The 24,421-nt window shown below is 44.8% G+C and overlaps 1 protein-coding gene across 1 annotated transcript in view; it reads left to right on the top strand.

The window, feature by feature from the left end:
• Positions 1-24,421, top strand: part of TMEM200A (transmembrane protein 200A) — a 769,591-nt gene that overhangs the window by 293,846 nt on the left and 451,324 nt on the right. Inside the window, exon 3 of the mRNA XM_078648883.1 lies at positions 20,179-20,422. The gene's annotated coding sequence lies outside the window, so the exon portion shown is untranslated. The remainder of the gene's footprint in view (positions 1-20,178; positions 20,423-24,421) is intronic.

Raw genomic sequence — 24,421 nt, 5'->3', positions numbered from 1 at the left:
GTAATCCGTCGTGCCTGCTTCTCTCTCCATTTGATTGATTGTTATCCAAGTATTTACTGTTTTAGAATTAGTTCTCTTTGGTTCATTCTCTATTTACAAACAAACACAGAGTCGCAATACTCTGTTTAGTCTTTGCAGATAACGAAAAATCGTGTAAAAAAAAAGAAAAGGAATCGAGCAAAATCAGTAGGCCACTAATGGGATCTCTTTTTGACCTCGCTAAAATAGAAACATTAGGAACAACCCCTCATGACAAATACAAAACTAGTGAGATGAACTGAACTCCACACAATGATGGCTGCAAAACAGCTCGGCTCCGCCACCCACCCCGCCCAAAATAACGATAAAGAGCGGCTGCCATGATTGGTTGCGGAATGGCCACAACGGAGCTACGAAATGGTGCTGCTCTCATGCTAACCCCAGCTTCAGTCTGAAACATCCAGAAACACTGTAGACTACCAATTTGATCAGTTCCGGTAGCGCCCCAATGTAACCCGGTAGAGAAGAACTAGCCCTCCCCTCTTTGACTGATGGTTCTTGTTGCCTGTCCTTTCTGTTGTCATTTAACAGAACTATTTAGCCTGCTGAAAGGGGTTGTGTTTCGACCGCTGGTTGGTGGAGACATTTTGACTATATTCTGGACCTGCGTTGTCGCGTAATGCGTCATATGACGCGCCGCGTTAGCGCATCCGGAAGTCATCCGGGGCGCGCAGCGCGTAACGTAAGCATAACAAGTCATGTGACTTGTTAATAAAACTTTTCATTGGTTCATTTTACTTTTCTTATTCTAATGATGAAAGCCTTGGTCATATCACCTAAAAATTACGCTTTTAATTACTTCCGAACATTATTTTCTCTTAAATATATGTTATAATGTTCCAAGCTAATGTACTTTCCCGGAAATTTTACAACTGTCCTGCAAGTAAAATATATTCTTTTTTCGAGAAAAAGAGCGTTTCTTCGTCCCATGACGGAGCCGTTGAGCAAAAGAGGGTCGACCTGCTGTCTTAGTCGCCGATACGCCTGAATATGAGATTCTTATCGATCACTTTATGTTGCAGGAATAGAAAACACAACAGCCCTTGACCATTTATCTTTACTGCGTTCCTTCGTATTATACCTTTTACCCTTCATGTAATTGGTCTGCTTTATTTCACTTGCCTTTTAATGATTCTAAAACAGTGACTATTATTAAAAACTTTACCAATGTATACACTACTACCATGTTTTCTTTTAAAAACCTTTATTGTGAAAATTTCATTATACAAATACGAGCCTATAACCACGTGGGCCTGCCACGGAGCAAACTGTAATCGTATATGATGAATAGACATTTACACTGTAGAGGAACGTAACGGGCGGGCCATTAGGTTGCAAAAACTAAGGTGTCTAACAGTTACGGAATCGGTGGACGTACATTTTATAATTAAAATACGACAGAGCCAGTTACAATAAAATTATCTAGATATACATTTGCGGGCAAGTACCATGCGTGACGTTAATTCGAACTTTCAATAGTACAGTAATCAATAACACATCAGAACTTAATATCAATAGGGATGTCGAAATACTCAATCAATTCTCGTCCCCGCCCGCCATGTGCTTCAAAACTGCATACGTATCTCGTGATTTCAAGGTTCTGCAACCAGTACACAACAAGGAGTTACGAGTCCCATTTATTCCGGCGCCATTTTGGACGAGGACGGGCAGGTCCAGGATATAGTCAAAATGTCTCTACCAACCATCGACTATGATGATGTTCATATGCTGTATTTATTAGAGTAACACTCATCTGTCCACATGAAATTAATTTGCCACAATCTAAACATGTCATTTTAATCTTTCCAAAGTTCTTCTAAATATTTGGGACCGTTTCCCTTGCCTCTGAAGCTCTCAGTGCCACTTCTTTGATGAATGTACTAGCAGGTCAGGGGTTCTCCTCCAAATCTCTCTTTTATGCAGCACTATAATTAATTGGTGCCACCTCTCCATATGACGATGCATGGTATAGTTACCACAACTATATATTTTTTCGGTTCCTCTGGAGAGTTCATCGTGGCAGATGAAGCGTGTAACATACCGGGCATTTACCTTTTTTTGCATGTACAGGAAAGGAAAAAAAAATCGAGCGTTCGAGTTCTTAGGTGTCCCAGGGCCATTTTAGTGGACCAGGCCCAAATCCAAAGAACAGCTATCTCACAGGCTAATGGGGCGACCCACGCCGAGTTTCAGCATTGTAGGATGACCACACAAGTACATCAACTTGCTAGACATCACCTCGGTGCCATCCGGATCTCGGCGCCCCACTGCAGATGAAGTGCCTCTCAACTATGAAACCACCACGGTGACATCCGGATCTTGGCGCGTTGTGCTGCCTTCGGCCTATTCGCACATCGGTCCGCTACTGACGCCATCTCACAGGCTAATGGGGTGACCCACGCCGAGTTTCAGCATTGTAGGATGACCACACCAACAACTATATATTTTTTCGGTTCCTCTGGAGAGTTCATCGTGGCAGATGAAGCGTGTAACATACCGGGCATTTACCTTTTTTTCATGTACAGGAAAGGAAAAAAAAATCGAGCGTTCGAGTTCTTAGGTGTCCCAGGGCCATTTTAGTGGACCAGGCCCAAATCCAAAGAACAGCTATCTCACAGGCTAATGGGGCGACCCACGCCGAGTTTCAGCATTGTAGGATGACCACACAAGTACAGCAACTTGCTAGACATCACCTCGGTGCCATCCGGATCTCGGCGCCCCACTGCAGATGAAGTGCCTCTCAACTATGAAACCACCACGGTGACATCCGGATCTTGGCGCGTTGTGCTGCCTTCGGCCTATTCGCACATCGGTCCGCTACTGACGCCATCTCACAGGCTAATGGGGTGACCCACGCCGAGTTTCAGCATTGTAGGATGACCACACCAACTTGCTAGACATCACCTCGGTGCCATCCGAATCTTGGCATCTCAACGCCTAGTGGTATCTTCCATACAGAAAATATTGTTACGCTGCCTTTGGCCCCATTCGCACATCAGTCCGCAACTTAGACATCACCTCGATGCCATCCGGATCTTGGCATCTCAGCGCCTTGTGGTGTCAGTCAGAAAATATTGTTGCGCTGCCTTTGGCCCCATTCGCACATCAGTCCGCTACTGACACCATCTCACAGGCCAATAGGGCGCCCCACGCCGACTTTTACCATTGTACGATGGCCACACCAGTGGCACAACTTCCTAGACATCACCTCGGTGCCATCCGAATCTTGGCATCTCAACGCCTAGTGGTATCTTCCATACAGAAAATCTTGTTACGCTACCTTTGGCCCCATTCGCACATCGGTCCGCAACTTAGACATCACCTCGGTGCCATCCGGATCTTGGCATCTCAGCGCCTTGTGGTGTATTCTCTTCAGAAAATATTGTTGAGCTGCCTTTGACCCCATTCGCACATCCGTCCGCAACTTACACATCACCTCGGTGCCATCCGGATCTTGGCATCTCAGCGCCTTGTGGTGTCTTCTACTCCGAAAATATAGTAGAAAATATTGTTGGGCTGCCTTTGGCCCCATTCACACATCAGTCCGCTACTGACACCATCTCACAGGCCAACAGGGCGCCCCACGCCGACTTTTACCATTGTACGATGGCCACACCAGTGCCACAACTTGCTAGACACCACCTCGGTGCCATCCGGATCTTGGCATCTCAGCGCCTTGTGGTGTCTTCAAATCAGAAAATATTGTTGCGCTGCCTTTGGCCCCATTCGCACATCGGTCCGCTACTGACGCCATCTCACAGGCCAACGGGGCGCCCCACGCCGACTTTCAACATTGTAGGATGGCCACAGAAGTGCGACAACTTACTAGACACCACCTCGGTGCCATCCGGATCTTGGCGCGTTGTGCTGCCTTCGACCTATTCGCACATCGGTCCGCTACTGACGCAAACTCACAGGCCAACGGGGCGCCCCACGCCGACTTTCAGCATTGTAGGATGGCCACACCAGTGCGGCAACTTACTAGACACCACCTCGGTGCCATCCGGATCTTGGCGCGTTGTGCTGCCTTCGGCCTATTCGCACATCGGTCCGCTACTGACGCAAACTCACAGGCCAACGGGGCGCCCCACGCCGACTTTCAGCATTGTTGGATGGCCACACCAGTGCGACAACTTACTAGACACCACCTCGGTGCCATCCGGATCTTGGCGCGTTGTGCTGCCTTCGGCCTATTCGCACATCGGTCCGCTACTGACGCAAACTCACAGGCCAACGGGGCGCCCCACGCCGACTTTCAGCATTGTAGGATGGCCACACCAGTGCTGCAACTTGCTGGACACCACCTCGGTGCCATCCAGATCTTGGCGCGTTGTGTTGCCTTCGGCCTATTCGCACATCGGTCCGCTACTGACGCCGCCTCACGTGCCAACGTATTTTCTCCAAATTTTACACCCTATGCCGCATAACAGGTCATGTGACTTGTTTATAAAACTTTTCATTGGTTCATTTTACTTTTGGTTTCCTAATGATGGAAGGCTTGATCATGTGACCTAAAAACAACACTTTTCATAGGATGAAAACTTTTTTTTTTCCCCAAACGATGAAAGCCCCACCTTGTTTCTGGATGTTTCAGACTGAAGCTGGCGTCAGCATGAAAGCACCACCATCTCGTAGCTCAGTCGTGGTCATTCCGCGAGCAATCATGGCAGCCGCTCCCCACCAGAAGCCTGCAGGAGTCGGAGCCCCCAAAACTTTTGATGAATTCTCAAGGCGGAGGGGACGCTTTCGAGAATGAGGTCCAAGACCTAGCAGACAAGCGTCCGATTTCCAAGGTGTCCCAGGGCCATTTCAGTGGACCAGGCCCAAAAAGGAAACAGCCTGCCGCCATTTTGAGAGTCCTGTGACAGCCGCCTATCGCTGCACCGCAAGAGTGGGCGCAACTCAGCTGAATTGCGGCTTTTGACACAGTGGACCAAAAACGGACGGAATGGCAACTGAAACGGTAAAGGGGCGCCCCACTACAACAGATGACACTCCACCTGGAGAGGCCCGTTCACGCCGCCTCCCCCGGGGCGCTCCACGCCGTTATTCGGAGCGGCATTGTAGGATACCAAAACCAGTGCGGCAACTTACTGGACATCACCTTGGTGCCATCGTTCTGCTGCCTTGGAACTATTCGCGCAACAGTTTGCTACTGATGACCCACCCCCCGCGACGCCCCATGCCGTTATTTGCTGGGTGGCAACTTACTAGACATCACTTTCGTGTCATCTAGATTTCGGCGCGTTCTGCTGCCTTGGAACTATTCGCACAACAGTTTGCTACTGATGACCCACCCCCCGCGACGCCCCACGCCGGAAATCTGGACGTTGTGCTGCGTTGGGACTATTCGCACAGCCGACCGCTACTTCGTTGTTTTTCCCTAAAAATGTTTATATGTTATTACTATTTTTGTTTTCTTGTATATATTTATAAATTATTAAAGTTTTATAATCTTACTACTTTGTCGGAGTGCTATATATTTTTAATGTGACACATAATTGTAAAAACTTGGATGTACAAACAGTCATCCCTGGAATCTTCCGCTTCAGGCTCTGATCTACTATAACTCCTTTGAAGAGGGGTGATTCTTTACAGCTGTGGCCATAAACTACATCTGCAGGGCTAGCTGATACCCTAGGACCAGCCTGGACAATCGGACACAGAGGAAAAGGAGTGTCAGAGGGTGCGGTAGTGAATAGGGCGAAAGGGAGGTGTCGGGCGGGCACAGGGTGTGATTCTCAGGGAACAGCAGCGCAGATGGGGGAGGTTTATTACCCATGCATAAGACAGAGAGCGGGGGTGACCACTGCCTGGGGGAGATGTTTGCGAGGGTGGGGAGCCATGCTAAGGATCGACAGCGTGCACAGAGTGGGTCTGGTCAAGGCATCTAAAATGGCTGCCGTGCACGACAAAAGTGTGGCATTTGAAAAAAGACAAGATGGCGCAGACAATGTTTTTCAACACTTCCTGATTTCCTTCGAATCGAACGTTAACAGACGTTGGGGCATATTACCAAAGTTAAGCGATATTTATCCCTAACGATGCTTAGCAACGATTTTTTTACCGTCAGAAATTATCGCAGATAAACCTTGCTATTATCAAGGTTTATCGGAAATACGATAAAAAACGACCGCAATGCATTAATATCGCTGAAAACTCAGCGATATTCATGCATTACCGAGCTAATGCTCTTAGCCATGTTATCCACCTCCCATTGGATAACATGGCTAAGAACTGCTCAGGGCAGGTGGTAGCTTTTAGAGATATTCGCCCTTATCTCGAATATTTCCAAAAGTTGATAATAGGAGATAGCGATGTTAGCGACTGTTTCCAGTCGCTAACATCTTGGCATGCCCACTTTGCATGTCATTAGTGATAAATATCACTCACATGCAAAGTGGGGCCCAAGATGGTCGCTATCTTCTACTAGCCGTCGCTAACTGGTGTTAGCAACAGCTAGGTAATACACATATAATTTTATCTCCGCGAAGCGGAGCGCTGTTACAGATATATATCTTGTTTCTGAACGTTAATTTCTCAAAATGCACTGAAGCACATATATTGAGACCTAGCAAAGGCACATCGGGCTACCAGTCCCTACAATTTTGCCAAGTTTCGTGCAAATCCATTCAGCTGTTTGATCCTACCGAGAGACAAGATGGCGGCCGCTACGGACTGTTTGGAATGTTTACAGACACCGGAGAGCCAATCAGCTTCGCTTCGCAAAGCTCCGTAACGCGAAAAGTACGCGAAGCGGTGCGCTGTTACAGATATATACCTTTTTTTGAACGTTAATTTCTCAAAATCCACTGGAGCACATATATTGAGATCTAGCAAAGGCACATCGGGCTACCAGTCCCTACAATTTTGCCAAGTTTCGTGCAAATCCATTCAGCTGTTCGATTATTATTATTTTTATTTTTTTTTGCCCCGCGGGGCCCTTTTAAAACCTCCACATCAAACCTAGGGGGTGAGCGACAATGTACTATGCCCCCTTATGGTCATTTGCCCCTTCGCTTTGGCCTCCTCTTGTCTCTCGATCCTACCGAGAGACAAGATGGCGGCCGCTACGGACTGTTTGGAATGTTGACAGACGCCGGAGAACCAATCAGCTTCGCTTCACAAAGCTCCATTGCGCGAAAAGTCCGCGAACCAGAGCGCTGCCCGGTCCGCTGTTACAGATATATATCTTTTTTTAAACGTTAATTTCTCAAAATCCACTGGAGCACATATATTGAGACCTACAAAAGGCACATCGGGCTACCAGTCCCTACAATTTTGCCAAGTTTCGTGCAAATCCATTCAGCCGTTCTGTGGAAAAGTAAATTTTGCCATGTTCTGTGTCCCTACGCCTCATCCATCATATGTTATGTGTGCATGACCAATATGCATATGTTATTCCCCATGTCCGATTAATGACGCAATTACAGTTGTGTCCCCCTCTAGTATGTCATTTTCCAGTCCTCGTGAATACTACGAATATCAGGCCTATGTGAAGTAATGTTGCCACGTTTCTCAGTGTGCACGTTATTCCATTATAAAGTCCCCGTTTCTAGGCCTCAAAAGGGCCCGGACATCAGATTCAGCTCCTGTCTCCTGAAAGCCTCGCTGAGGAGCGATACAGCCCCCACCTGTATCCTCGACCCTTCACTTACTTCCTGCCTCGCAGAGCCCGGTGCAGCTTGGCTCTGCCTCTGAGTCTGCCAAAAGTATGTTATAGTTCCAGTTATCAGTTCAGTCCTCCTTCTTTGCATTCCTAAGCCACTGAACTGCATCAATAGTTTCCGTCATTGTCTAGCCTACTCGGCTCCACGTTAGAGAAATACTGTATTAATGGTCATTTAATATTCCTCATCACGCACTACATGTAGAATAATGCATGGTCCAGTCTTAGAATCAAGTTAGCTTTTCCCCTCATGACTTCTAGTTTATATCAACATGTTCCCTAAACACCAGATACCAGATAGGGTTTAGGTACATGTCGCTCCGACCCTCCAGACTCTAGTCTCTGCTCCTAGCACAGAGTTCGTAGCCCCCAGCTTCTCCTAGTAACACGTCATTGCCAGTTTTCGCGCACCATTAGGTTAGAGGTCCCGGCTCCTTAGGTAGCCCCCTCCTATGTTTCCGCCCCATTCATGACATATTCTGTTACGTTTGCATCACATGTCTAAGTATACTCCCAGTTACACCTCTTTTTACTGTTATCTTTCGCGACTGCTACGCGTCACGCCTTCTGCTCCACCCACTGCTACGCCTACTGCAATGTAATGCTATGTGTTTGCGCTCTGTATATAAGTTGATGTATTGTTATTAAAAGTTAGCGCGCTCATCCCAGATCAAGCCCCGGCAGCTGCTGGGCCCCAGTTGTCCTGCTGGGCCCTGTCACCTCTGTTCTATGCAGGTTGTCCTGATCCTGTCCTTATGCTGTAATAAACCTGCAGAAACTCCTACTACCTCGAATCTTGACTCTTATTTTATTGAGCTATCTGTTATTCATTCATTCATTCAAAAATAGATCCGGTATTATTTATTTATATACCACATAATGGCGCCCGAACAGGGACTTGCCCTTTCCCCACGCGTCGGTGAAGCCACGCCGACCCCCTGACCCTCTGCAGCCGTGACGGAACCATACCGGCCACGTGCAGATATTTCTGCTTCAAGTATCCCTCAGGCCCACGGAGGAGACGGAGGAGGCGGTCCAGCATCCGAACGAGACGGTGGAGGAACGCGGCGAGTCCCGACCAGAGCCCAAGCCAAGAGTCCAAGGTCCGAGGTATCCGGAGGCCCACCCGTAACTGAAGTCCGAAGTTCGTCGTCCGTCGCCGTAGCAGTCCAGTCCAGTCCGAGGCCTTCCGTTCTTGCTGCCCGGTGAGTACCGTTGCTGGGGTAGTATCTAGACAGGGTCACTTTAATTGACTCTGGTCTGTGGGTTGGTGGTACACAGTCCCACAAACGAAGTGTCCACTTCGGTGGATGCGGGTTCTGACGTGTCTCTTTATGAGACCGGTAAATGTCGTACTGTTACAGCAGTGCATCCAGTAATTCTAGTCTGTTCCGTTCTCGAGAAATTCTGTTCGGTTTCTGTTCTCAGTATTCCAGGTAATATTCTGTTCGAACTGTTATTTCATAATGTTCTGCATGTATTTTAATGTTGTGGTATGAGTGCGATGTGATTTCGTGTTTTTATTGTATATTGTATTGTGTCTAGATTACAGTTCAGTCATGCCCATATTTTCCAAGTTACGTCAGTTAAAAACTAGAAAGGGTTTATTAGAAGAAGCAGTTCCTGTCCCGCCCAGGGACAGTCCAGGTCATTTTATGTATCAGAAACATGGCATAAGCGCCATATTATATCTAGATTTATGGGTAGAGTATACCAAACAGTTAGAAGAAAAGTATAGATGGCCCGTATCGGGTACATGGGATGCCGAATGTATCATGCGAGTAGAAGAAGCATTATGGAAAAAGAAAGCCAGACAGTCACAGAAAGATGCCATCGAGTTATGGCGTAAGGAAGCTCATAAAAGAACGGAAAAGGAAGTCAGAAAGTCAGAGTTAAGTAGAGAATCCCAAGAACGAGTCCAAGAAAGAGAATTAATCGAGATAGGTGAACGAGTCAAAGCCGAACAGTCAGACAGACAGAGGCATGCCCTTATTAAGGGTATGTATCCTCTGCTTGCCGAAGGCTTGCCAAAAGCAACCCCAGAGGCATCCAGTAATTTCCCGCCACCATTAGTTCCGACCAAGCTACGTCACAAACCGACCGCAGCTGATATTTTTATTTCGTCCTATTTGGACGACACAGTCCCCGAATATGCAAATCCTGTTCGCGCTCCGCCAGTCCCTGTAAATCAGGTAATTCATGCTCCTCCAGACACCGGGGTGCCCTTAACGGTACCCCCGGGTCAGCCCGCCATACAAGTCCAGCCCACGTTACAATTACCGACCTTGCCAGGACGAAGAATGTCAGTCGACGATTCTAGTCTAGGGGCCGCAGGAGGAGGTCTTCCTCAAACCCCGCCGCCACACAAGCGTTTAACATTACTCGAATTACATGCTCAAGCGTTACAGCGCACGCCCAAACATCAGTCTGTTACAGAAATCAGACAAACCCTTAACGAATGTGTCTATGATCCAGTTCCAGGCGAATATAATATGGTTTTATATTCCTTACGTGTAAGGAGAGTGACCGAGTATCTAGTCACCTTACCGAATATGAAAGAAGATCTAGACAGAATATATCGTTTCATCCGTACAGGGGATGATCCAGAAAGTATTGGCGAGATTATGTCTCAAAGGAAAGCCGAGATCCAGCTCATGATATTAAAGTTCCTGATCAATTGTCTAATAAGAGAACAAGATTACCCGTCTAAAGATCCCGCCGAAATGAGAATCCTGACAAGGTGGAGTGATAATATAGCCGAGGGTAAGCACAAGACCGTCGGTGCTATGGAGAGTATGTACAAGAAAATCCGTAAGGAGATAATAAAGATACACGAACAGCGTAAAGCAGCCCAAGTAAGCGAGAAAGAAAGTATCTCTGATCCTGAAGAGGAAGACGAGAATCCCGCCAGAATAGCGTATGTAGGAAAATCTAGATGTCCAGATCGCCATTTACGCCTAGAACACAAGTCTATTTTCCATCATCCAGCTCCAGAACAAGGTTCTCTAGAACAAGTATTTCAAGTTACCGATCACATCCTGAAATCACGAATCGGTTATAGTGAGTTAAGTAATATGCATGAACAAGAACTAGCCCGATCAGCAGTCCGGTGGATTACTGATTCTACCACTTTTCCAGACGAAATAGTGGCACAAATGTTTCTGAAATTGCCCCCAGCCGAGCAGCGACTGGTGGGTATGTATATGATCCAGCACCTCATTACTCTGTATGAGGGTCAACATTCTGATCCAGGCCCGTTACACGATATCCTGAACGAGTTACTCCAGTATAGATGGAGAGGTCTAGGTACCGATTTAATTAGTGTCATTCTAGAACAGCGCCACAAATATAGAACGTTTTTGAACCCGCATTTTGTTCATGTCTCACCCCCAGAAAGTAAATCATTCTACATAGACAGACAGAATCCGTTACGAGAAGTCCACCCAGTCCAAGGGGCGGGTGGCGAAATGCAACGAGTGTTTGTATACACTCCAATATCAAAGATGGAACTTCTTGAAATGAAAAAATTAATTCCCTGTCATGACAAAGATCCAGCGGGGTTCCATCGAGAATTAAAAGACATGCTCCGTATGGGAGAATACACTTACCCAGATATCATTAAAATGTTAAAGGTCCTGTTACCCGCAGGGGTGTATGAAAAGTTAAAGGAAAAAGAATGGGAGGTGGGAGAGAAAAAGATCGATTGGGCAGCTCTAGAAGCTGAAGACAAGGCACGAGTACCAGGTACCGGTCTTGGAGATAAATGTAAAGAATTACCAGAATTATTGATTCAAGTTTTACCCAGATTATTGACAACGAGGAAGGAAGACTGGGATGCAATCTCAGCCTGTAAACAGAAACAAGATGAAGATATTAGTGATTTTTATTCTAGATTTGAAAAATGTTTCAGTATCAACAGTGGTCTCAAGACAAGTAGTGAGTCATACCCTCATCTTTTTGTTACCAAATTAGTCGAGAATTCAAGTCCACAAATTAAAAATCGAGTTTTAAAAGTCGAAAGCACCTGGCAAGCTAATACCCCGTCCCAGATACTCCAGATGCTCCAGTATCACCAGAATAGAATCAGGGAAGAGCAAGAACACGAAAGAAAACGTATGAAAGACACGAAAATGAAAGTGCTAGTTGCACAATCTGTTCCTCAAGACAGTCAGAAGAGGGGTCCGAATCAAGCCAGTCATCCTGCAGCTCCCGTTAAAGGGAACTGCAATTATTGTAAACAGCCAGGTCATTTTATAAACGAGTGTGCAGTTCTGAAACATAACATAGCTACTGGTAAGACTAAAGAAAGACCACGTCCGCCTAGACAAGAACAAGTTTCACAGATTCCTCAGCCACAGAATGCACAACAGACAGTTACAGCTCCGCAGCCTATTGCTGCAACACAGCATGTCACATCACAGATGTACCAGTATGCACAGTCCGAGTATCCAGAGTACCAGTCATATTCATGAAACAGCCTAGAGAGGGAGGTAGGCTTGCCTCTCATCGAGATACCTGTAGATCAAGAAGGTCCCTATGTTCACAGTCAAGTATTAGGGAAAGACAGAAAGTTTCTGATCGATACAGGGGCAAGTAGGACCACAATTAGTCACGCCGAAGTTCCAGGGGCTCCGCTCTCAGGCTCAAGAAATGTTTCCCTTGGATTTTCAGGAAAGCCAATAGTTAACGAGATATCAAAGCCAGTCACTCTAGAAGTAGGTCCATTGTCCCGTACTACTGATCTGTTACTTACTAAGTCATGTCCAGAAAACCTATTAGGCATCAAGACACTGAAAGAATTAGGTGCAGTTATTTGCTGTTCCCCAGAGGGAATACGTCTGTTCCTACGTGACTTTAAGGGTCACTATGTATTACGAGATTTTGATTCAAGATTGTCTAATGTTCCACAGCACTTATGGGCGCAAGGTCCAACTGATGTAGGTTATATGCAAATCACACCCTATCGTGTGACTCTCAAACCAGGTGTAGTGTTACCCCGAATCAGACAGTACAGATTGCCACCCGAGGCTGTAGCAGCCTTATCCAAAATTATTGACGAGCTCATGGCTCAAGGAGTAGTTGTAGAAACTGACTCCAATATATGCAATTCTCCGATCATTCCAGTTATGAAACGTACTGATCCAAATGCACCCCCAGTATATCGATTAGTGATTGATTTACGAGAGCTTAATAAATGTATTATTCCTCAGTACCCAGTTGTCCCAGACATCTCTTCCCTATTAACAGCCATTGATTCCGAAGCCATGTTCTTCACTGTCATTGACCTCAAGAATGCATTTTTTAGTGTTCCAATTCATCCAGACAGCCAGTTTCTTTTCGGATTTTGTTTAAATGGAAGGAGCTATATGTTTACACGCGCTCCTCAAGGTTTCACAGAAAGCCCTAGTATTTACAGTCAAGCACTTAAGAGACAACTAGACAACATTCACATGCCAACTGACACTGCCCTGCTCCAGTATGTCGATGATCTACTGATCACAGCCCGTTCTGAACGTGACTGCGAACGAGCGTCACTTACAGTTTTGTATTTCCTTGCCGAGATGGGGCACAAAGTGTCCCCTTCGAAGCTTCAATTCTGTGTCCAGCAAGTGGTATACTTAGGACACTTGCTGTCCAAGAGGGGTAGGCAGTTGACACCAGACCGTATCCAGTTAATAGCGAGTCTTCCCCAGCCCAGAACCCAGAAGGAGGTACGTGCCTTTATCGGCCTTACTTCTTATTGTAGACAATGGATTCCCCAGTATGCATTTCTAGCCAAGCCACTGATACAGTTAACGACACAGGAGGCAGCCGTATCGACTGTCCTCCCTTGGACATCTGAACACACACTTAGTTTCAACGAGTTAAAGAAAGCCCTATGTCAAGCTCCAGTTCTAGCTACACCGAACTACAGTAAGCCTTTTACACTTTTCGTTACTGAACGTGAAGGTACAGCATTATCTGTTCTTACACAAGATCAAGCAGGACAATACAAGCCCTGTGCTTATTTTTCGAGCACATTAGATCCAGTCGCCCAGGCGTTGCCTGCGTGCCTCAAGTCAGTTGCAGCTACAGCACTAGCTATCAGACAAAGTGATTCCATAGTTTTAGGACATTCCCTGACAGTACAAGTCCCACATTCAGTAGAAGTTCTCTTAAACCGAACACAAACTCAGCACTTGACCATTGCACGTTTAACAGGTTATGAATTGACACTGTTCCAGCCACACATAGAAATTAGACGCTGCAATGTCCTGAATCCTGCTACACTGTTACCATCAGTTAGTTCAAATCCTGACCCACATGACTGTGTGGAAGTAGTTAATATTACGACAAAGCCAAGACAAGACCTGACAGATATTCCGTTACCAGATCCCGACCTGACACTTTATGTGGATGGTTCATGTATGAGAACTAGTACAGGAGAACTAGTCGCCGCGTATGCAGTAACTACTGACACCGAAGTTATTGAGACACACCGTATTGACACCCTGTCCGCTCAAGCAGCAGAGCTAGTTGCTCTGACACAAGCCTGTATACACGCCAAGAACTTGAAAGTTAATGTTTACACAGATTCACGTTACGCATTCGGAGTTGTACACGACTTCGGAGTGCTCTGGCAGGAGAGAGGTTTTATGACTTCTCATGGAACCAAGATTCAGCATGGTCTCCTTATTCAAGCCCTGTTAGATGCCATACATTTACCGACATCTATCGCTATCATGAAGTGCAAAGCACATACGAAAGTTACTGACATTATTTCCCAAGGTAATGATCTAGCAGACCGCACAGCCAAGCTTACAGCACAGACTCCAGACAGTCCAGTTAACCTAACACACACTCCAGATCCGATTACATGCATGACAGTTAAGGACCCTACACAAGACGTCATAGATATACAGTTACATGCTACTCCTGAAGAAATCAAGAAATGGTCCGAACAAGGAGGGGTCCAGACAGATCAAGGATGGTTAACGAAGGGTAGAGCCACATGGTTTCTCCCCGATTCTATGGTTCAAGTCATTATCAATACCGCACATAGTCCAGCACATTTAGGAGAAAAAGCTATGTTAGACAGTATCCAGAACATTTGGTTCAACAAGCATTTACGAGCTGCAGCCAAGCAGAAAGTCCGCACCTGTATGATATGTTGTCAGTTTAACCCAGGTAAAAGTGTCCCGGTGGAACAAGGTGGTTTCCAGCCCCCTGACCACCCTTTTGAGGTCCTCCAGATGGATTATATTCAGATGGAGCGATGTCGAGGTTTCAAGTATGTCCTTGTAGTCGTATGCGCTTTGTCCAGGTGGACAGAAGCATATCCAGTCCCAGATTACACAGCCGCGACCACTGCCAAGCAGTTGGTTCGTGAATTTTTCCCTAGATATGGACTCCCTAGAGTCGTATATTCTGATAACGGTCAGCCATTCTCATCTGAACTGATGAAGCACGTTTCCCTGTTGTTAGGGTACCAGTGGAAGTTCCATTGTGTACGCCATCCTGAAGCAGCCGGTCTGGTCGAGAGACATAATCAGACTCTGAAAATCCGCATTGCAAAAGTCTGTAAAGAAAAAGGTATGGACTGGCTAGTAGCTCTGCCAGTTGCTCTATTTTATATGCGCATGGTCGCACATTCCAGATCAGGTCTGTCCCCGTATGAGGTCGTATTCGGCCGCCCCCCTAACATGTGGGGTACTCCTAGACCCCGAAGTATTACCGATGTTTCATGTAATATGCTGACAGATTACCTAGCTTCCTTGATGTCTGCCCTCAACTCATGTCGTTCACAGGTTGCTGCCGCCTTTCCAGACAATACCGAGGTGGCACCACATGAAATCGTTCCAGGTTCCCTTGTGATGATCCGAAATTTTGACAGATCAAGTCCGCTGGAGCCTCGTTGGAAAGAGCCACGTCAGGTCCTCTTGACCACCCGTACCGCCGTCAAGTTGGAAGGCAGAAAAGGATGGATCCACCTTTCTCATGTTAAACTTTTTAAAGGATTGAAACCGGTTTCTAAAAACATTTCCAAGGATTCCCAAGATTCTAAAGACTGCCAAAACATTGTTTTAAAGGACTGTCCCGCAAAAGACATTATTACAACCCCTCCCTTGTTAGAGAAAACTCCGCAACAGGAGTATAAGTTAAAGCTCAGGTCTAGTAAAATAAGTCAGTCAGTTTGATTGTATAAGTCCTCCCCTAGGTGAAACGGTTAGATTGTTTCTGACATGTATAAAATAGACCCCCATAGTGAGAGAGTCAGTCAAAGTTCAATCAGATGTATCGTTTTTCTGAGTTTCATATTATTCATCAGCATTTTGATTTCCTGCACCAGCTATGCGTTCTATCTGTATTTTCCAGTTCCTCATGCTAATATGTCTGCTAATGCTACAGTAGAACACACGTTTAGTGATCTGCCTCCTCACGAATATTCATACCGCCTCGCTATGCGCAACAACACATTTATCCGTATGTTACATTACTCACACCAGACCAGCAATGCCACTAATTGTTGGGTGTGTGGTCGACTCCCCCCTTTCCAGACCCCGAAGGGAGTTCTGCCACTCTTTCCTTATCCATTCTCACACAATGGTTCGTGTGGAGCATGGTCCACGTTAACGTCATCCTCAACAGATATGTCTTTTCTTAACAGTACATGTTTTCCAGACAAGCAAGGTTTCCCCCACAGAACAGGTTTAGATCTAGAAAATGAAGTATATAATTTAGGTAATTATTCGTCGAATTTCATGGTCCTGAATGTTCAGTCTGATACTACTCCAGACTTACCTGCTATTTCAGTACTACCAGTCAAAGGTGAATTATGTGTCCGTAATTATGGTTCCGTACACGTAGGATATAGTGAATGTACTACTGTTATCCAGTATAGTGACAGTGGGAAATCTGTTTTCAAAGCTTCACGTCATTCTTATTTTATTTGTGGTCAGACCGCATATGTTCGTCTGCCCCTCGATTGGGAGGGAACCTGTTACATTGCCTTCCTACTGCCACCTGTTTTTCTAGCCCCATCTGATTATCACAGAAACACACATCTAGTACACATTAGACATAGAAGGGAGTCCCCAATTGTCGATTATACTGAAACTGCTCTAGAACAGTATACAGATTTCAATAAAGGTTTCTTCTTCTTTGTAGGACCTGTCCAGAATAGTAAACTGATCCGTAGGTTAACAAGAACCCTTGAAGCTGTAGTAAATGAGACTGCCTCTGCTCTAGGTAACTTAACCGAAGAACAATCTGCTATGAGATTTGTCGTTTTGCAAAATCGTCTCGTCCTTGACGTCATACTGGCCGATAGGGGCGGGGCCTGTAGAGTCATCGGATCTAGTTGCTGCATTTTCATTCCAAATAACGCGCCGTCTGTTTATTCAGCTATAACCAGACTCCATAAAATTGCCCATCTGTTACACCAAGATCCAGGCACCTGGACATGGTCTGGTTGGTTCTGGAATATAATTTCCGCATGGGGATGGAAAGTCCTGTCCTTTCTAAGTATAGCAGTAGCGATCATATTTAGCTGCTGCCTCTGTATACAATGTGGCCCTGCGATTTGCGGCATTTGTGCTACCTCTTGTATTCCTAGTCCCAAGCCCCGTTCTAAATCCCGTTCCAAGACAATTCGAGACGAGCAAATGATACTGTATGAAATGATAGATGGTATCATGAAAATTGATGTTTCCTGATGGAAACGTAGTGACAAGGAGGGAATGTGGAAAAGTAAATTTTGCCATGTTCTGTGTCCCTACGCCTCATCCATCATATGTTATGTGTGCATGACCAATATGCATATGTTATTCCCCATGTCCGATTAATGACGCAATTACAGTTGTGTCCCCCTCTAGTATGTCATTTTCCAGTCCTCGTGAATACTACGAATATCAGGCCTATGTGAAGTAATGTTGCCACGTTTCTCAGTGTGCACGTTATTCCATTATAAAGTCCCCGTTTCTAGGCCTCAAAAGGGCCCGGACATCAGATTCAGCTCCTGTCTCCTGAAAGCCTCGCTGAGGAGCGATACAGCCCCCACCTGTATCCTCGACCCTTCACTTACTTCCTGCCTCGCAGAGCCCGGTGCAGCTTGGCTCTGCCTCTGAGTCTGCCAAAAGTATGTTATAGTTCCAGTTATCAGTTCAGTCCTCCTTCTTTGCATTCCTAAGCCACTGAACTGCATCAATAGTTTCCGTCATTGTCTAGCCTACTCGGCTCCACGTTAGAGAAATACTGTATTAATGGTCATTTAATATTCCTCATCACGCACTACATGTAGAATAATGCATGGTCCAGTCTTAGAATCAAGTTAGCTTTTCCCCTCATGACTTCTAGTTTATATCAACATGTTCCCTAAACACCAGATACCAGATAGGGTTTAGGTACATGTCGCTCCGACCCTCCAGACTCTAGTCTCTGCTCCTAGCACAGAGTTCGTAGCCCCCAGCTTCTCCTAGTAACACGTCATTGCCAGTTTTCGCGCACCATTAGGTTAGAGGTCCCGGCTCCTTAGGTAGCCCCCTCCTATGTTTCCGCCCCATTCATGACATATTCTGTTACGTTTGCATCACATGTCTAAGTATACTCCCAGTTACACCTCTTTTTACTGTTATCTTTCGCGACTGCTACGCGTCACGCCTTCTGCTCCACCCACTGCTACGCCTACTGCAATGTAATGCTATGTGTTTGCGCTCTGTATATAAGTTGATGTATTGTTATTAAAAGTTAGCGCGCTCATCCCAGATCAAGCCCCGGCAGCTGCTGGGCCCCAGTTGTCCTGCTGGGCCCTGTCACCTCTGTTCTATGCAGGTTGTCCTGATCCTGTCCTTATGCTGTAATAAACCTGCAGAAACTCCTACTACCTCGAATCTTGACTCTTATTTTATTGAGCTATCTGTTATTCATTCATTCATTCAAAAATAGATCCGGTATTATTTATTTATATACCACAGTTCGGGCTAAAAGTGAGGCCAACCGCCCTATGGAAATTAACATGGGAAAAACGCGTTTTGGGACCCCCCTTTTTTCTCGGCCCCCCCTTGACGAACCCCCCCCAAATTTTCAAGGGCTGCTCAGAAACAAAATGTGCCATTTTCCTGAAAATTTCAGCCAATTCCGTCCACAAACGCCAAAGTTATTAGACATAGAATTTTCAAAAAACCCATAGGGAAAAAATCCTAACTATATATACCTACTGGCGACCGCCAGTAGGTAATATATATATATATATATATATATATATATATATATATATATATATATATATATATATATATATATTTATTTATTTATTTACAAACCCCCGTTTTGCAATTGTGAAATGCTTTTCGGAATCACAAGATGGGGTTCAAGTCATCACTTGGTTTTCCTTCCACACTCTCCGGTCAAGATTTCAGTTTTGCCTTAAAACAACAGGGATAATGATTCATTGTCCATTGCAGGCCACCATTTTCAAGATTGTAGCCAATCAAGCACATTGTGATCTGACAAATTAATTTTAGTTATGCCGGTATTTTCTGTGACCACCTGTGTTTAGTTATTTTGTAAACTGACCTATTAAGAGATAGGCCAGTTTGCAAAATAATATACTGGTTACAAAAAAAGTTGGTGCACTGTTTGCGACCGCTTTTTGTAGCCAGTATGTTAGTTCACCTGACACTCACTTCTTTTTAATAATGGTTTAATATCTGGCTTTCAAAGGGCATTGGATATAAAGACTGACCGTTTTTCGTAGATTGGTACTGAATGGAAACAAAATGCAGTAATTAAAAGGGCAGTGTCATTGTTCCTTGTTGGCAATTACCCTACTGCTGTCAGAAGTACAATTGATTATGAAGAATCATTGGAGGTAGATGTAAGTGAGGTGTTTTATCTGGGCCCTAGGCTTCCCATGTTTACTTTGTAGTATCAGTGGTAGGTACTGTGCTTTACCACTAGTATTCCTGGTCCTTACATACGATTTCATTCCACTCAGATAAACAAGTACTTATATTGTACTCCAGACTCTCCACCTGTAGGTTGGTTGAGCTGTCACAATGTACTTCAGGAGGTGGAATTATGATTGAGACTCAGAAACTGTACGACATAATAATTGCATGCAATTAAAATCAATGCCATTCAGAAATAATAATTAGTGAAGGCTACTTACAGTGAAATGATAAAAAGCTTGCATTTGTGTATGAGAAGAGTGACAGTTGAAGAAAGATGCAACAAAATGAGCCAGAAAGTCCCAGAACCATCCTGGGTTCAGATATGACCACCAGAGTTAATCAGCACTCTGTAGCTCTAATCGATAGGGATAAAAATACCAAAACATTGTATTATGTTTCACATTGATCATGATTGGCTTTTATCGATTATTTGTTGTTGCATAGCTTGAGGAACCACTAATAGACATATCACTTAGACCCTAGTCACTCATTTGCAACACGGTTTGTTAAATACAATGATCTATTTGTCTTTTCTCCTAGTCTCCTGCACATCTCAGCGTTCAAGGAGGCTACCGCAAGGAGGCTACAGTACTTCAGAAATCATAGAAGAAACCTAATAGTCCACCATGCAAATGTGATGTAGTATCCAGAAGCAGAGATATTGTGTTATTGTTTGGCAAAAGGAAACTGGACAAATCTCAAGAGCTACATTGTTTGGGATACCAGGACATCAGGATCTGCTGTTAGCCATCGGGGGATTAAAGGATTACCACAAACAATTCAGGTAACAAGTGGAAGTTTAAAAAATAGTCCAGTCACTGTTGCAGGCTTCACTTAGTATAGGAAGAAAAATATTTACCTTTAATCTGATCATAGTCACAAACTGCTGATGCATGTATCTCAGTAAGGTCTGATTGTGTTCAAAACTTTCCTATGCTAGCACATCCATAGGAGTTAGGAGGTCCACAGTTGTAGTTGAAAATCTATAGTTATTTTAAGACACCTTGCTTCAGATGTAGGAGTCCAGCAGCTTCAGACAAAACACAAATGAAGTTTCTCCTTGGAAGCAGGCAGCTTCTCAGGCTTGGGGGAACATCTACCCTTAGTCTTGATCCTCGCACATCATCCTTTCTCAAACCTTTCTGCATAGCTTCAAGTCAGAGTCAGGATGACTACACAATAATGGCACTGAAAGGCTAGTACACTCCCAGAACTGGGAGTGAAGCTGGGAAACTAAGGTCAGTCAAATGGCGTGCCAACCAGAAAAGAGGAGAGGTCTAATGGCTTCTTCTCAGAATTTTTCACATTAAAGGGAGGGAAGCAAAAAATGGTCAACTGGATGTGTATTTGGATGTCAACGCGAATACATCCCATTGGAGTAATCTGCTGATGATCAAATCTGTGAAGACGGTTGCCCATTGAGTCAAGCCAGTTTTACTTTTAGTCTGTTCTTGATACCACAGTGATCTGTACCTGGCAAGATGTGGGTGTGAATTCTCCATTGAGACTACACACATTTGTGGGTCTCATGGGCCAGTTTACAAGCCAATTTATTTTTTTACATTTCTGCAACCTATTTATAGCCCATTGTGTGCAAATTACAAATTATGATGGGAACGGAAAAGTACATCACCTCAGCAGAGTTCATCTACTTATTTACCAAAGTTTGGTTCATTAGAGTCTGTTTAATGACTCGTTTTTCGTTTTTGAAGTTTGTGTACATTCCCAAGAAATGGGTGGCAAATGAACGCCATATTGTAGGAAATGCAGTAAATGCCCATTCCTCCTTACTGGAGCAGTTCATTGTATATTATGCTTTCATAGACTAGGCAATTTCCATGCTTAAATCACTAACCTTTTTACAATTTAACTGAAAGGTGCCCCCTCAATATCCGTAAAGCAAATGGAATCTGTTTATTGGCTTAGTTAACATCTCAGATGACCACATAGACTGTATATGACATGTAGTATTTATGTGGCAAGGGAAACCTTTTTTCCTGTGGGTTTAGTCCTGAGGCCCATCAGTGAGAAATAAAAATGTCCCAAACATGCAACCCTAGCCCCACTGCATGCCTTACTCCAAACGTCTCTGCCCACACATGTGGTTTCTATGCTTTATCGTACTACCCAAGCAGACAGTCCTTAGGGATGAGCAATGGACATATTGCTGTCAACAGACCGTGAACAGATCGGCAAGCAGCAGGTTGCGCATTATACACTTCAAATACCTGCACCGCCTATACCACATCCCTGCACGGCTGTACTGGTTTCAGCTGAGGGACAATGACAAATGTGATAGCTGCATTAGGACGGGAGCTGGATTTCTACACTTAGCGTGGGAGTGCACCCCCATTCGGGGATACTGGCAAAAGGTACTTAAGGCATTGGGACAGATAATTGCCTCTCCCCTCCCAGACACCCCACTCACTACACTATTAGGATACACAGAAAGACTTGACCCCTCAGTTAGGAAATATGCCTAGCTGGGCGTGCTATGAGCCAACCGCAGAGTGGCCTGTAGGTGGGGAAAAGGGCGGGCCCCCAAGTTTAAGGAATGACTGAGCGACCTCATATTTTGCCAAGACCAACTACTTACGCATGCGGAGCTAATGCCACTCGCCTCCAGACCGAGAGACATATGGGACCCCTTATAGATGTACTTGCATGAGCACCCAGTCACATGAGGGGTGCGAGGGGGAATGTGTTTGGGATCCAGTGACCGTGTAGAAGGAAGTATTTACAGACACTGTGCTGGCACGGGAGGAGAGGGAGAAAACCGCCCTGGGGGACCTGGGGTCTAATGCTTCACTGCTGACCTATGCTGATATGATCTGTCACACTGTATTTCGAGACTGCTATACTGCCTGGTAAATGGGTTATTAACGCTATCCATGACTGTATTATACCACAGCAATGTGATGAGATGTTAGGCTTGGTTAAAGCCTGTTTTAGGTTCTGATTGTAAAATTAATAAAGCGATTAAACAAAAATGTCACAAACACACTTAGAGAAAATTTCCTGCCCAAAGAGATATTCCTTTTTCCCAGGACGCCCCCATGCTTTGAGGGTTTTTTCCAGAAAACGTTTTTGCTGAGAGTGCTTCTGTTGTGCCAATGAGAAAACTTTCAACAAAAGTTTCCCGCCAAAGCAGCAGGAAGCTCTAAATACGGTGACTACCTGCTAAAGGGTCATCGGTTGTGAACCTTTTTCACATCAGCCGCCTGGTAGATGTCAGAATGCACTAGTCTTGTGCTCGGAGCCTAATAGGAGCGATGCCCTCTGCGGTCTCTCACTGCCTTCACCAGTGATCAAATACACAGGAATATATGCAGGAATATAAGGGCCTGGGGTAAAACTCCAAATGCACTCTCTGTAGTAGGTGAGGTGTAGGTTCTACATGACTCTTGTGACTGTAAGATGACCAAAATGTTAATATTCTTCTGTGCCCCTAGTCTTAGCAATTCTTTAAATACATACTAGTTGTAATACCAAATACCTGTGCATTCATACATAACCTGAGCAACATAGTCGAGGCTAAGAATATTTCCTGTTCTGTTCAAAAGATAGTTCAAAGTTTTTTTTGTACCAACGCCATGACTTTCTGAAAAAGTCTCTATTTTTATAATGTTCACCCATACAAATCCATAGGGAAACAAATGGTTCTTGGAAAAGGAAATCGGAGATGTGCATAGCAAGGTCCGGGCTAAACCATGTTTTTATCACGATTGCATAGCAAAGAGGCTGTGGGAGTCAGAGGAAGCTTCACCCAGATATCCAACGTGGCCTCCACCTTTCCAGACCATGCAGGAGTTTCTGACCTCCTGGGAATTATAGTTAATTTTTAGGATGCTGCTGTGTAGCACCTTCTCTGAAACTCTCCAATGACCACCAGCTTTTGCTTCCTTGAAATAAGTATCGCTCACCCACGTTTGTCTAATAGCAAGAGGCTAGCCATGCCTAGCACCCTGTTTACTGACAGCAGATGCCCAGACTGGGCATGAATAAGGTCTCTGTCGCTAGATACTGATTCCATTGATGCACTTGATGGAGAGCGGTAATTTCTTCTGGTAGTTTCTCAATGTAAAACCTCCATGCTACCTCTAATTTACCGCTCAAAAGGTGTTGGGCCCTTCACACCATGTATTACCTTCAGGAGACTTTAAATAAAGATGAACAGTCAAAATACAATTATTATTGTAAGCCAATAAAGAGAGTTGTTGATTATTTTAAAGGGTTTTATTTTCTAGTCAAAAAGTTAATTTTTCTCTGACCCTTTATTCATTAGTAAAATATCAATCAGGTTACAGAATTTGGAAAACAGGAAAAATATCAATAATACAGAACACATTACAGTCTGCATATAAGCATTACATGTAGTTATGAAAAATGTGGCGCAAAAGTCTTAAAGAGTTTCTAAGAAAAATAGTCTTGCAAAGCTAATCAGTACTTAAATAGTTTGCAAAAATATGCTATTAAGAGAAATAAATGCATAAATCAAATAAATCTTTTCAGACCTAATTAATTAGTCAAAACATAAACTCAAAGTTTAGTATCTAATCCTATCCTGATCCACTGCACTCTCTGTCTGTCTGTGTCTAAAGAGGAAAGCAGCCCGCCCTTCACAGGCCTCAAAGGAATGTGGCATGAAGTGCCAAGATATGACGTGGAAGCAAGAAACCTCCCCCTGACACTCCTCCGACGCAAGCCCGCCCTTCAGCAATCTCCCGGGACGTTTCTCGTACCTAACCCATAGAAGCCAGCTGAGCTGAGAAAAAGAAGAAGT

This window comes from Lissotriton helveticus, chromosome 6 (assembly GCF_964261635.1).
Source record: "Lissotriton helveticus chromosome 6, aLisHel1.1, whole genome shotgun sequence".
In the NCBI taxonomy this organism is placed as follows: domain Eukaryota; kingdom Metazoa; phylum Chordata; class Amphibia; order Caudata; family Salamandridae; genus Lissotriton; species Lissotriton helveticus.
Note: the sequence above shows the minus strand (reverse complement) of the source record. Positions and strands in the feature narration are given on the sequence as shown.